At 34.6% G+C, this 14,626-nt stretch overlaps 1 long non-coding RNA gene across 2 annotated transcripts; it reads right to left on the bottom strand.

The window, feature by feature from the left end:
• Positions 1–8,628: 8,628 nt before the first annotated feature.
• Positions 8,629–11,805, bottom strand: LOC104226455 (uncharacterized). 2 transcript variants are annotated; one of them, XR_011401542.1, is made up of 2 exons: positions 9,825–11,805; positions 8,629–8,918 (listed from the first exon to the last, which is right to left on the bottom strand). It is a non-coding gene; the product is annotated as an uncharacterized lncRNA (long non-coding RNA). The 2 variants fall into 2 exon arrangements; XR_011401541.1 differs by having other exon boundaries at positions 10,784–11,805.
• Positions 11,806–14,626: the final 2,821 nt, after the last annotated feature.

The following is a 14,626-nucleotide window of genomic DNA, read 5'->3' as shown; positions in this document are numbered from 1 at the left end:
ATAAGGATATTGTTATACAAAGTTCTGACTATATAACCAATCAAAGTTTCACCTAATGCAAATTTTAAATGTGTTTGCCTCAAAATTTATATAACCTCAATCAGTGACGGATCCAGGATTTTAAAGTTATGAGTGCTTGTCGATAAAAATTTCAAAAGAAGAGGAAAAATAAATTTACTTGTGGGTGCTCACTCAATATTTATCTAAATATTTGTATTGTTGCCTATATAAATTAATTAATATGGTCAAAGTTAATGGGTGCTTAAGCACCCACAACTCTCTATGTGCATCCGCCACTGACCTCAATCTATTTATCCTCACGCTGATTTTACTTATTTATTTGCTAGTAAATTACTAAAATAAGATGCTCATATCGCGATAACGATCTCGATTCGAATGTAGGATACGTTAGAGGTGGTGATACGATGATAATCAATCCGGAAGGACCATTCTTTCATCTAAGGATGCTCAACTATCATATCGTTTATTCGGGTAAGATAGAGATGCTTTACCCATGCAGTCAGGGCAGAGCTAGAGCTTCGGTAACGGATTCGGTCGAATCCAATAATTTTAGTGCAAACTTTATATTTGTCTTAAGAAATTCGTTGACTAATTACAAATTTTTACTTTAGAACCCAGTAACATAAAAAGGCTAGAATCCTGAACTCAATAACTTCAAATCTTGGCTCCGCCTTTGCATACAGTGTAAGCAATTATATGAATATGGTGCTTTACCCATAAATGATTCTTTAGTCTTGCAAGAATTGTATGAAAATCATCCTCGAAGGGACTTCCCAAATGGTCGTAGCCAGGAAATCTGTCATATTTAACGATGTTTTTTTTGTTTCTCACCCGGTGTCCGGTACCTATATTGGGGCCGGACTAAATTTGGATTCACGCCGGGAAGTCCCACATTAGGGGATAAATCGCTCCCTAAAAAAGGCGACTCCATGCCCAGGGGCTCAAACCCGAGACCGATGGTTAAGGATGAAGGAGTACTTATCACTCCACTACAACCCTGGTTGGTTTTAACGATGTTAATAATGCTAAAAAAGTTGATCATGCTAATGCATAAATTATATAAGAAAAAGAAATTTTGGTCCTTAAAAAGTGTTTCTCCACAATAATTAAGTTGATCTTGCATATTGGAAGTTTAGTCTTTTGAAGATCTAATTAGTGGGGTTAAATTGTTTGTTTAGTGTTACCTTCCTTTGATTTTTAAGACTATAGGTTATAAAGGCCATAATTTACCTTTAGTTAAATCCATGATTGAAGTGAAAAAACAGTAGATAATATTGACATTTTGTGGAAATACAAAAGGTAGAAAAAGGAAAAAGACTTATCATAACTTATAAGAAGACATCTTTCAATGCTAGCATGTGACTGACCCCAATATCTTTGGCAAAATTGGTAGTCTATTCTAGTCCCACACACCATAGAAACCCCCCCCCCAACCCCACTCCCCACACACCCAACCAACAAATTGAATAGGAGCGTTTTAAGTGCCAGCAAGGTCACATATCATGTCTTTTCTTTGTAAGAGTATTTGTACGTACCTCAATTATTCTATCAGACACTTAGATATTTTTTATTATAACAATAACAAACTCGTATAATTGTACGAGTGAGGTCCGGGAAAGATAGTATTTACGCAAATCTTATCCCTACCTTGAGGGTAGAGATGTTGTTTCCGATAAACCCCGGAATCAAGGAAAGAAAAAAGAAAGCAATAACAATCAGTCATAACAACAGCAAGATAATAAGAAAACAGGCAGTAACAATAGCAAGATAGTAAGAGAACAAGCAGTATCAATCGCAAGATAATAAGAAAACATGTAGTATTAAAGATTACCAATAACTGAATACACGACTATCTACTAATACTACTGGTATGGAAAGAAATACACTCGGCTACCTACTAACCTTTTACCTTAATTCTCGACCTCCATGCCCTCCTATTGATGATAGGCTATAATTACATATTTTAGTCGTTTATTACACTCTAATTTATTGTACTTTAATTGAATTTGACCTTTAATCGCTAGTGTTTTGCACTAATTGTGTGTTTTATGCCTTGTAGGAGTGATTCCGAGCTATGTAAATATTATGGTGTGAATTCAAGTGATTTGGAGCTTTGAAGTCTGAGTAAAAGCCTAAGGAATTAAGCCAGGATCGTGTTCGGGAATCAACGATGATAGTTAGAACGAACGAAGAATCGAGTAGGCATATTGTGCACTTTCTAGTAAAATGCACATAACCTTTTGCTCAGAACTCCATTTGGGCTCCACAATATATTGTTGGACAGCTAACTCAAATGGCTACAACTTTTATATTTTGCGTTTTTTTCAAATTCCTAACAGAACATGGTGAAAAGTGGGCATCAAGTGCGCGGCCGCGCTCGTCAGGCAAAATCAAAGTGGATATGCGCGGCCCCGCACGTCCTGTCTGGAAAATGTGTCCTTTTTCGCGTAAGAGAAGGTGTAAATGTTTGGGTCCAACCCTACTTGGTATATATACATGAAAAAAACTGTATTTGAAGACTTTTGACATAATTTAGACCTAAGGAGGCTAAAGAGATCGAGGATTCGACCCAAGGAGGCAAGAACACATCAGGAGCAAGGCGGAGAATTCTTCTACAAGTTTCTCACTTCCTTCTTCCTATTTTTATTATTGGTTTTGACCTCTAGTATTGTATTTAATTTTGCATACTATTATGAATAGCTAAGGGTCATGTCCTCAGTGAGCTAAAGTAACACCAATCCTGCCTAATTACCTCTCCCAAATACTTTTGTAGCCTACATCTACCCCTATTCAGACCAACCGAGTTCAATCTCTTACTATCCGTCAAAATATAGACAAATAAAAAGAAACCACTTAAATTTAAAAAAAAAAAAATTTACTAAGATTTGATTCCCTAAGTCTTCATAATTTTTATACCATTTTATTGACCGCTAAACCACACGCATAATCAGTACAACAAGGTCGCATATTCTTAGATTTAGCCATGTGAACTCAAGATTTTTCTTAGAGATACTGTTGGAAAAATGTTAACTCTAAAAAGAAATAGAAGCTATAATCTTTTGTCAAAATCTTCTAGTAACAAGCTAATTAAGAACACTTATTTTGTACCCTTTTGCAATCTAAGTATAAAGAAGTCAAATTTAAACAAAAAGCAACTCGAATGACCAGAACAACACTTAATTTTAAAGATATATGCTTATAAAGCACAAATTTAAATTTTCTTAAACAAAGTAAAATGACCATTGACACGACTTATAAAACAAAAAAAAATTCTATTGAAAGCTTTTACAAAGTTGTCTATAGGAACGGTAAATATTGTTGTTGTGTGACCTATAAGTTACAGGTTCGGGCCGTGAAATCCAACTAGTAATGTTTGCATTAGGGTAAGTTACTTATGTCACATTCCCTTATGGTGCAATCCTTTCCCGAATCCTGCATGAATGCGTGATGATTCGTGTACTGGACTGTCTTTTTATAGGAAGCTTTTACAAAGTAAACTGGCTTTTACAAAGTAAACTGGCTTTGTGACCTTTTTCTTTTAGAAAACATTTTTTAACTTCAGCTTTTGACCATTTCATCACTAGAAGATATGTAATATTATACAAACTTTTAAATAACTATATACTATATGAATTTCCATAAAGTGAAGATTTTTGTTTCTGTTTCCTAATTCCTGCCTTAAAATGGTCAAAAGGTTAAAGTCCATTTGGAAGTGTTAGGCAAAAGAATCAAAAGATCAAACAATAGAGAAATAGATATTATTACTAGCTCTAAAAAAATTTAATACAAGCTGACAAAATATAGTTAGGAAAATACCATTTAATTCTTTCTTTATTATGCATGGACAGATGTAACATTCTTGTACGTGGACTAATTTCATGACTTAATTTGCTGACTGATTCTTTTCTCTGTCTTAAATTTTTATGTGTGTCTTGTTCTAGGGATCTCTTAAGAGTCAATATTTTGTTAAGTAGCCCTTTGAAAATGTTACTTGATTTTTCTTTGATTTTCTTAGCCTTTGTCTCCATATGATCTATAGGGTAACGATAGCTATAGAATCTGCTATTGGCACTTATATCAAAGTAGACTGTATACATTATATTTCTTGGGGTGCGGCCCTTTCCTAGGCAGTGGCAGAGCCACATGCACCCAAGGAGTGTCGACACTCCTTCGTCTGAAAATTATAGTGTGTAGCAGGGTAATATTTTAAAAAATATGTAGATATACTATATATTGACATCTCTTGACTTATTGGTGAGTTTATTTCTTTATATTTTGAACCCTCTTGATGAAAATCCTAGCTCCGCTACTATCCCTAGACCCTGTGTAAAGGACGAATATTTCGTGCATTGGACTGCCCTTCCTTCAGCTTGTGATTTTTAAACATTACTACATTGCTTTGATTTATTGCTTTTAGTTTATGCAAATTGACAGATCCATGTTCCTGTCTATATATGCGACTTGTGACTTTGTTAATTAGCTGGTGGTCCAATGTAATATATAGGCACATGATGTGGCTTTTTTGCGCTACTCAAGGCTATGATTTAGTTATAGTCATTATAGACTAGGTTAAAAAAAAGAAAATAAGACCAGTAAAAGTTAAAGATAATTCTTAAATTAGCTAACACTTCAAAAAATAAGAGAGGCTATAGTAGGACTATGCGAATAGGCAGAAAATTTAACTTGTTGTAACAGATTACCTGTCTTATTTTTTCAGATTACTATGTACTTCACTTATTCCAGACAGGTACATGTTTAGATGACTTGATAATATAATTTTTTTTCTTACACTAGTATCTGTATATAAAAGTTAAACTCAGTGAATTTAACACCAGGGGCATAAGGAACGTAATTTATCTCACCTTTTACCATTATAAGGGCCCGTTTGCGCATAAAAGGATTCTTTTTTTTCAAAAAAAAAAAAATTTGAAATCAGTATTCGGCCATGAAATTTTCGATTTTCGATAAATTTTGGAATTTTTCGAAAATTTGAAAAACTCCAAAAAGCTATTTTTCATTTTCACTTCAGATCACTCACAAAAATTTAAAAACAACCCAAAATTATATTCATGTCCAAACACAACTCTTATTTTCAAATACCATTTTCACTTGAAAAAAAATCACTTTTTCCGAAATTTTAGAGTTCTTTGTATCCAAACGCCCACTAAGTTAATCCAACAAAGCAAAGTTGTTTCTTTTTTGGATTAATTGACTCCTTGTAATATTTTCTACTTGGAACCAGAGCTAAATGAGGCTAAACAAAGAACAAATTCTTTCAAATGGTTTGACAAGTGAGGACTAATAAGTCCTATGAAACATTTCATGAGGACCAGACGTTTATTACAAAAGTCTTAGTATATGACATGGTAGCCTTGGAGTAACTGGTAAAGTTACTGCCATGTGACAACGAGGTTACGGGTTCGAGGAAATAGCCTCTTACAGAAATGCAGGGTAAGGTTGCGTACAATAGACCGTAGTGGTCCAACCCTTCCCCGGACCCCGCGCATAACGGGAGCTTAGTGCACCGGACTGCCCCGCCCTTACTATATGACCTGAAAAATACTAAAACATTAGGAGTATAATTCTTCAATTTGTATGGTAGTTATTAAATTCAGAACAAGAGAGTTGGTTTGCAGTAACATTTAATTTAAGATGCACCAATGGTTCCAAAGTACTGCTGCTTAAGACTTTTGAACATAACACAATGTGAACGTTTTGATGAAAGGCATATTTCTGGTTTGTGAGTGAGTTAATTTATTTATTTAATAGCTGCAGATCTAGCAAAATTATTTTACATTTATGTCATATTCAAGTAGGTAAACGCAGGTCTTTAAATGTCTTTGTCTTCTCCAGAAGGGGTGTACGGACCAGTTTGTGTGCACCTCGACTAATAATATGGGTATCTGCTATCTACTAGTAGTATAGATACCGACAGGTACCGATAATCGGTTCAGCAACACATGAGAAGAAATCACCTAATATTTTTGCTTAAACCTGAAATCTCATGATTTTCAACATACTTTATTGATCTGTAAGTCACACCCAAAAGTTATTACTTGTGCATACCAATTACCTTTACATTCCCAACTTCTATTAGCTATTTACATATGGTAATTAACTTTAAAATTCCTTTTAATGAATAAGAAAATCAACGATTACATATAATGACAAATTTAGTGGGTCATGAACACAAAGAAAATACTTAAATGAACGTCTATTAACAATCTTCTTATATGATAAGAGTATAACTTTTACTTAAGATTACTGGTAGTACCATCTACAGATATATCATATAGATACGTAAATACTACTAGTAGCTTTTAACTTTTATTCTGGATATTTTCTTATTAGACGGAGAGCCTTAACGCAGCCGTAAGAGTTAACTATCGTGTGATCTGAAGATTGAGGGTTTAAGTCGTAAAAATAATTTCTCACAAAATAATGTATGATAAGGAGCATACAATAGTCCTGTGATCCGACCATTCCCGAACCCGTTTATAGCAGGAGCTTAGTGCACTTAGTTTTTTTTTTTTTTTGGGTCACGTTCTTCCCTTAATGTCTTATTTTTGTTACAACGAGCATCTATGATATCATCCTAACTTCTGCATGTATTGTATGGGTTTAATTTATTGTACGGAGTCATGGCAAAATATGGATAAGCATGTAAAGGTTAACGTATTGATGTGGTATGCAAATTAAATTAGCTTATCTAAAATCATAATTTGTTAATCAAATCTCTAAAGGAATGAATATTAATTTTCCCCAATTGACATAATCATGACGCCAGTCTAGCGTCATGGATTCGAACAAACATTGAAATATGAAACTATGCTTGTCGGGAATTTAATGCTTTTTAAAATAATTTAGACTAAATAATTACGTGATTTCGTTAAAAATCTTTTGTCGTTTTTGTTTTAACGGGACATAATCTTGAGATTGAGAAAAGGGGGTTTATTTCTCTTTTAAACATGACACTAGCAAGTACTGCATAGTAATCAATGGAGTGAGTGAAAGTCATGAATTTATATTTAAATTGCGGGGGTGAGGGGAGCATAACAATACTCGTTAATTTCTTCCCAAATATCCAAGCCCTATAGGGTAGAATTATTCGATAGTTGATAGGAGATGATAGGTATTAGATTTGAAATTCCTCTTTGTAAAAGAGCGATGAAATTAGTTAAAGTATGTGTAAGTTGATCCAAACACCACCCCGTTCTATTTTAATTAAAAAAATCGACACTTATGGGTGTAGCAAAGTGTTCAATATAGTATGTAAATGAAAATCATGGATTTTTATATTTAAATTGCGGGGGAGGGAAGCATAAAATACTCGTTGATTTCTTCCCAAATTCCCAAGTCTTACAGGGTAGAGTTATACGATACTTATGTTGATAGGAGATAATAGGTACCGATAAAATTAGTTTTAATATGTGTAAACTGATCCAGACACATCCCGCTCTATTTTAATAAAAAAATATCAAATGGACAATAATCATCACTAGACAGTCTACAAAGTTTAGGTGAGAAGATGAAGAGTGACTGGTTGTGGAAATCTTTTGAGAAGACCCTTTTGACTTGTTGGAGCCAAGCACAGCTACCTTTCACTTGTAATAAAAGAACATAATTATAAACCTAATCTTGCCCCCACTAGTTGGGATCAATTATTCAACATATTAACAATTTTACCACAAGTTCTCAATAATAATTGTCTTTGATGCAGTTGTTTAACCATTTTAATGTCTCCTATAACACGTCCAACATCTTTTCTTCTTGGTAGCAATGATGTCCGAGCAAGCTTGGGGACACCTCAATTATTCCATCGATACTAGCTACCTTCTATCAACACAAGTATGAAGTAATTTTATTCACCGCACATGTATTAGATAATTCTAGCCAGGGGCATGTATGCCTTGTTGAGGATAAATATAAAATTGACATCAATTATCATTATAGTAATTTGTTCATTAGTCCACTTGTTCAAATTGTGACACCGCTTATAAAATAAGATTAGCCTCAAGGCTTAAAAGAAATTAAATCATTTACATACCGGGCCACATTCAGTATATCACAATCTACACATTTCCTTCTTGATTTGCATGACTTGTGATCGGCTACTCCTTCAATTGTTTTCTGCAAAAAATCATCAAACACAAAAAAAATTGAAGCTAAATTCATCTAATAAATTTCTTATTCTTTCAATATTAAAGCGGCATTCCAAAGAGACCTCTTAAATTTATACTGCATTTCAGTGTCAGAATCTTTCATGAACTATACTATTGTTACTACTCTGGCCAATGCCCCTGTGCGTTATGCAATACTACAACAAACAATAGCATACCTAGTATACTCCCATAAGTAGGGTCTGGGAAGAGTAGTGTGTACACAGACCTTACTCCAACTTCGTGGAGGTAGAGAGGCTGTTTCCGAGGATCCTCAGCTCAAGGACAAAATGAAAAGGAGCAGTAACAACATCGATATATAAACAGCAGCGTTATGCAATACTGAATTGTACAAACTACTACAAGAAGCTCCCTTTCTTGAAGCTAGAATAGGGACCTTGTAAAGGGGAAGGGAAGAAGAATGCGAAATTGCGATCCAGCAGAAACATTTTACAGCAATTTCCATTGCTCAAGGGAATTCTTTCAGCATAAGTGCATAACAGTAACATGATAGCATTGTCTAACCATAGAACATACTACTATAAGCTAGAGGTAGATAGTTGAATAGCAACATTAACACTTCTCCTTGTACATAGAGCAGTTAAAATACTAGACGTTTAGCTGCAAAGCTACATCCTCGAACATCCAAAACAACTTAAGTTACCCGCCTACACTAAGATTCTCAAAGATCTCCTGAACATCAGCAGATGTAACTGGCTTTGATGAATCAAAGGATGCCTGTCAAGGAAACATGGATGATCAAAAGCAATATCTAAAATAAATGGGACATGCCAGTTAAACAGTAATAGCAAGAGACAAGGGAAAAAGAGGATCTCCTTCATCCAACAATCCATTTAGATACCATTCAAACCAGTGCAACAATGAGAAGTGGTTCTGCTCTCGCATCTCCTTCATCTAATATCCGTTTAGATAGTTGTATCACCATAGGCGACAACTAATCTCAGTTTGCAGGCTCTGTCACCTTTTCATATCCTATTTGAAAGAGTGCTATTTTGAACTTTAAGATTTCAGATTCCACGAATTAACTCAAATTACAGTTAAAAATGTCTGTATACAAACTTCTCGTGTTCATGGGGAGTTAAACATGCAAAATTTCCAATAAGACACATGAAAACAACCGAACTCTTTACATAGTTAACCAAATATGGAATGAGTTATTCAACACCGTTGACATGGGCGTATTTGGTGTCTTTATCACATTTATCTGACAGACACAAAAATGCTCCTAGATGCGTCTTCCTGCTAGCTGACAGCAAATACTTGTTCCAAACTCAACAAGATGTGATAAACCAGATTTATACTAATTATATTTACATAAACATTTGTTAACCTGTTCTTTTCTGATTAGTATACAGGAACAAATCAAAGTATTTCATGTACCTAATCTTTTTGGATGAGAAATACCAGCCAAGTGAGCAGAATTCAATGTCACTTACACTAATTTCAGTATTCAGTTCCTGGAAATACCCCCCCCCCCCAACCCCCCTCCAGTTTCTATCTTATCTGGTGCTATTGTTGGGTCGGTTATCATAATTCAACTTGCATAAATACTTTTTAAGAGCAACAAGGAGAAAAGAGAAACAGCGCTCAAATGAAATAGTATAAGCAGAAAATGTACAAAACCTTCACTTTCAAAACAAGACCATTCGGCTCTGTTAGTGAGTCCAGCTGAACTATTCAATAACATCCCGAGAAAGCGCAACGGCCTCATTAACCTTTTTATATCCTCTTGGCTCAAAAAAACTGAGTTCGAGGTTTTAATTTAAGCTCCAGCTGAATTGGTTGAGAAAGGAAGACATGGTAGTGCTTACAAGGTCAAAGTTGATGTAACATCCGTCAGCAGGATTAAGAGGTTTTTAAAAGGATGATCCAGGTCAAAGTTGATGTAACATCGGCCACAAGGATTAAGAGTTAGGTGAATTCAAAGGATGATTCAAGAAGAGGATGCAACAGAAACATCAAAATGAAGAACCTCAAACATTGCCTTGTTGCTTCTACTGTTCCAAGCAAGAGAAGCTAACAATTAAACTAGTACAAGCAGAATGGCAGTCCGTTCAAGCATCTCCATCATATATTTATTCTTTGTATGAAACTCATTTTACCTTGTAATAGATCAATTCCCACTTGGACTTAAGCCCTTAAAAAATAACTTCGAAACACATTTATTGAAGCAGAGTAATAGAAGCATCTTACACCCTCTTTCTGTTCTATAGACAGCTAGAAGATGGTTACATCTTCTACTTCTGTGTTTCAGTTAGTATGTCAATTGCAAATTGAATGGTGATTGCACATCAATATTATTAGATCATGAACGGTTTCCGGTAGGAAACTTGAGAACAAGGACGATACTGATATAGAAAGAGGTTTCGAAGCAGTAATGCATTCCAACACAACATACCATGAAGCAAGGAAGTATAACAACTAATGGGTGTACCTTATCCAATTATATGGATAATAAGAAAGATACATCAATCAAGTCTGAAGGTAAATGGCACGTTTAAATGTTTTAAACGAACTCGGCTTTCAGGGTAAAATAAAACATATAGCATAATAAATAGAGTAAATAAAGAAAGGTGACTCACTCAACGCAGAGTTGGTGTGACCCAAAGTGGCGGACAAACACGACTGAGGGAAATACCCTCGTAATGCGGCTGGAAACTTCCATCTGCTAAGTTGAACACCCCCATGTCCGAGCCGCCTCCTTCTTCAAACTCAGTGTGCTCAATCAAACAATTATCTGTAAAATAAATATGATTGCGCTTGATTCCTGGAAATTGAGAAGCTTGGACTGAAAGAGAAGCATTAGCGCCCAGAAAAAAAGCTCTGTCCCATAAATCCCTGGTCTCAATCATTTTGCCAACAGCTAAATCTACCTGGAAAACTTGAATATTTGTTGTCCGATATGTCCACTTCACACTATCTGTGGTATAGATGGGCGTCAATGGAATCTCAAGATCATTCTCGACTCTCTTTATTACATAATATAGCGTAACTACAAATAATGATCCTAATGATTCTAGGATGTAACACTCCGCATCTGGATCCCGTGTAACTTTGCTACGAAATGAGTTTTAGCAGGTCCAGAGAGAGCAACATCACAAACATAGACAAAGCCGCCATAAGCAACCGTGTAAAAGAGGCCATCAAAATATACCACATCACTAACATGTTGGAAAGAGGTTCCACTCCCAATCCTGGTCCATAGTAAATCTCCTAGTCTCTAAAAACTAAGGAATTGGTTGGGTCCCTCAATGACCATGAGAACATAGTCAGATGTCTGAGAAGGATTAGCTGAGAGAACTGCTTTCCTGATAAAGGTCCACGGTTCTTCAGTGTCGTTGAGTTCATAATAATCTTCAGTGGCATTTTGATGGGGCAATTCGATCTGAACACCAGAGAAGGGATGTAACAGACTGATTTCACCCTCGTCTTTTCCCACTGTGATAAGGCACCCCATAGACTCCACACATCATTTTCCACTGGCTCCCGGAATCCGCTTCTTCAAAATCATGCCATTATAGAGACTGAAGAATTTTATACAGGTGTTATCATCCTCCTCCTCAGCTAACATCAGCCAGGAAATCCTAGGCAAGTCACTGTTAAAATTGGCCTTGGTGGCCATAGAGTGCCACGATTTGCAGACCATGCCGAAATTAAGGTAGTCTTCAATCAAATTTAAACGTCTAACTATTAGAACCAGCAGATCATGTTGAAGGTCCGACCAATCAGCCACATCTTGCAGTCCCGCCATATTATCATAAATTCTGTAAACAGAGTTTGGCATGAATTTCACTTTTGGTGTAGTTACAATTCTAAATTTCAAACACGACATCTAAGGCAAATAGATACTCCCTCCGTTTCCATTTCACAAAGAGCCAGTTTGGCTTAGCTGATTTAGAGTAGCTGATAAGCATTAGGTGCTGAAAAGCACTTTTAAGTGCTGAAACTGATTTAAAATAAGCAGTTACGTGTTTTGATAAAAGTGCTGAAATAAATAATAAGCAGCTGAAGAACTAGATATACGAAGAGTTTTGTTTTAAAAAGAAGTATTTTAGGGATAGAATAGTAAATATTTTGGTCAAACCTAAAGTTCTTATAAGCTGAAATTTGATAAGTTGTGGGAGACCAACTTATGGCTTTTGACTTATTTTTAACTTATAAGCACTTAACTTATAAGCACTTTTAATTTAACCAAACGCGTAGATAAGCAAAAAGTGTTTATAAGCCAATTTGACCAACTTATAAGTTTAGCCAAACACCCTCAAAGAATGATGCATTTCTATATTTGGAAGCAGTTTAACACTTTTCATTTTATACAATTTTCCCTTAATGAGAAGCTTTTATAACCATAAAAATTGAAGTCCCTGCAAAAGCTTTTACCCTCTAAGATTTTTAGACCACAAGTTTCAAAAATATCTTGTTGTTTTTTTTCTTAAACTTTAAGCTAAGTCAAACTAACTCACGTAAATTGAAACGGATCGAGTAATAAGAGATATACACAATTAGAAAATAATTGTCATTGTATATCAGTATATGACGCCAGTAAACAAACACCTATCAGTGAAAGCGAACAACTAAATGAATCATTAATTGAATCCATAAAAGTAGGGTTTAATTAGCGACCTCATTAACACAAAAAATTTCTATAACATTCAAATATGCACGAGACAGCAGATGCAAGTACACTAAGATTTTCAGAAATTAAATTTTCTGACCCTTTTTTCGAACAGCTTCGCCGGCGGCCACCAAATGGGACACTTCTCAGCCTCTATTTTCGGCTAATGGAGAATTGAAGCAGTTCAACGAGAGTAACGAATAATGAGAGGAGAAGAAGATGGATTTGGGTTTGTTTTTCAAATCCCTAAAAAAGAGGGAAAAAGAACTGGCGTTGGGTCCGGTACAGTTTGATATTTTCTATTCCGTTTCTTAAAATGTTATATCAATATAGTACCTAATTAATTTTGGTATGGTTCGATTTTTCTTCTTTCGATTTCGATTTATTCGGTTCGCTAACACTGATTTATTCGGTTTGAATACTAACTAATACAAGAGTCATAAACTATAATATTCTTAATTAAAGTACTCAAAAGTAAAAAACTAAAAATATTTGTTGACAAAAGTTTTATCCAAAACCAGTAAATATAAACCCAGAGAAAGAAAATTATACATAAAGAAAATAAATTTGATCATTAGAAATGTCATGTTGTTTGCTTAGAGTTAATTTATGAACTTAGAGAATAAAGGAAAGTAAAATTTTAGATTTTTGATATTTATGTTATAATTAATAATATGTGTATTGTGTAATATAATATATATTTCGGTGCGGTATCGGTATTTCATTTTAAAATACCAAATACCATATCTAGTACCAATTTTTTTTAAAACTTAAACCAAATACCATAGCGAATACTAAAATATCGAATACCAAATACCAAAATTTTTGGTTTCGATACGTTAATTCGATATTTACCAAATTATGCATAGCCCTATCTATGACAACAAAATTTAGAGCGAAATTTGAAGGTTTAGCACAAATTAATTGAAAATATTAGACCATAATCTAGAAATTAAACTACTTATAGAAAATATTACTCTAAAGTTGTCAACAAACACTAGCTCAAATTGCTATAGGCCAAATATAATTAAAATAAAATAGAAAATAACAGTAGCTCCAATTCTCCATTTTCCAATTATGTAACACCTGAATCATATTTAAGGTTTGTAATCCTTTTTATGTATTAAATATGATTTCTTACATGGCTATGCATTTCTTCCTCGGGTACTACTCAGTAATCGTTCATCTGAATGTAATGTGTTTAATATTAAAAACATTAAAACTTGAACACATAGAATTTAAATCATGGATCGATCCGTTGTTTTTAATATTGGTTTTAACGACGACGATGAAAAGGCGGAGGAAATAGATATGGAGGAGACGACGACGTGAGTGCGTATTCAAGACATATTCATATATTCTCCTTATGGTATGCATAATGCACCTGAGAATGCCTATGCTTTCTGGGATTTGGTGAAGCAGATTGGAGAAAAGAAGATTGGTATCTTGTTTGTGTTGGTTTTAGCTAAAAAAAATAGTGTGAATGAGAAATGGATCGAGGAAAAAATAAATTGTTGAATTTTCCTCCTTTACAAAGGAACATTGTCACGTATTAGAGGAAGAAAAGATATTTGGAGGGTTTATATACAATTGCACTTCTTCTAGTTGTTAAAGAGTTGAGAAGAAGTCAAACCTCGTATCGTCGTTGCTTCAATGGCTCAGCTTCATGCTTAACACATTATTCATATATTTTCAATATTGGGTCGGGGAAAGACTGCATTTGAGAACTTCAATAAGTTTGATGATTTCGAATGTCCTCCAGATGCTACAACATACAACTTAAAAAATTAGAGCTCTTTGTAGGTTTTCA

The sequence above is a fragment of the Nicotiana sylvestris genome, chromosome 8 (genome assembly GCF_000393655.2).
Source record: "Nicotiana sylvestris chromosome 8, ASM39365v2, whole genome shotgun sequence".
Classification (NCBI taxonomy): Eukaryota; Viridiplantae; Streptophyta; class Magnoliopsida; order Solanales; family Solanaceae; genus Nicotiana; species Nicotiana sylvestris.
This window is presented reverse-complemented; position numbering and strand designations above follow the sequence as displayed.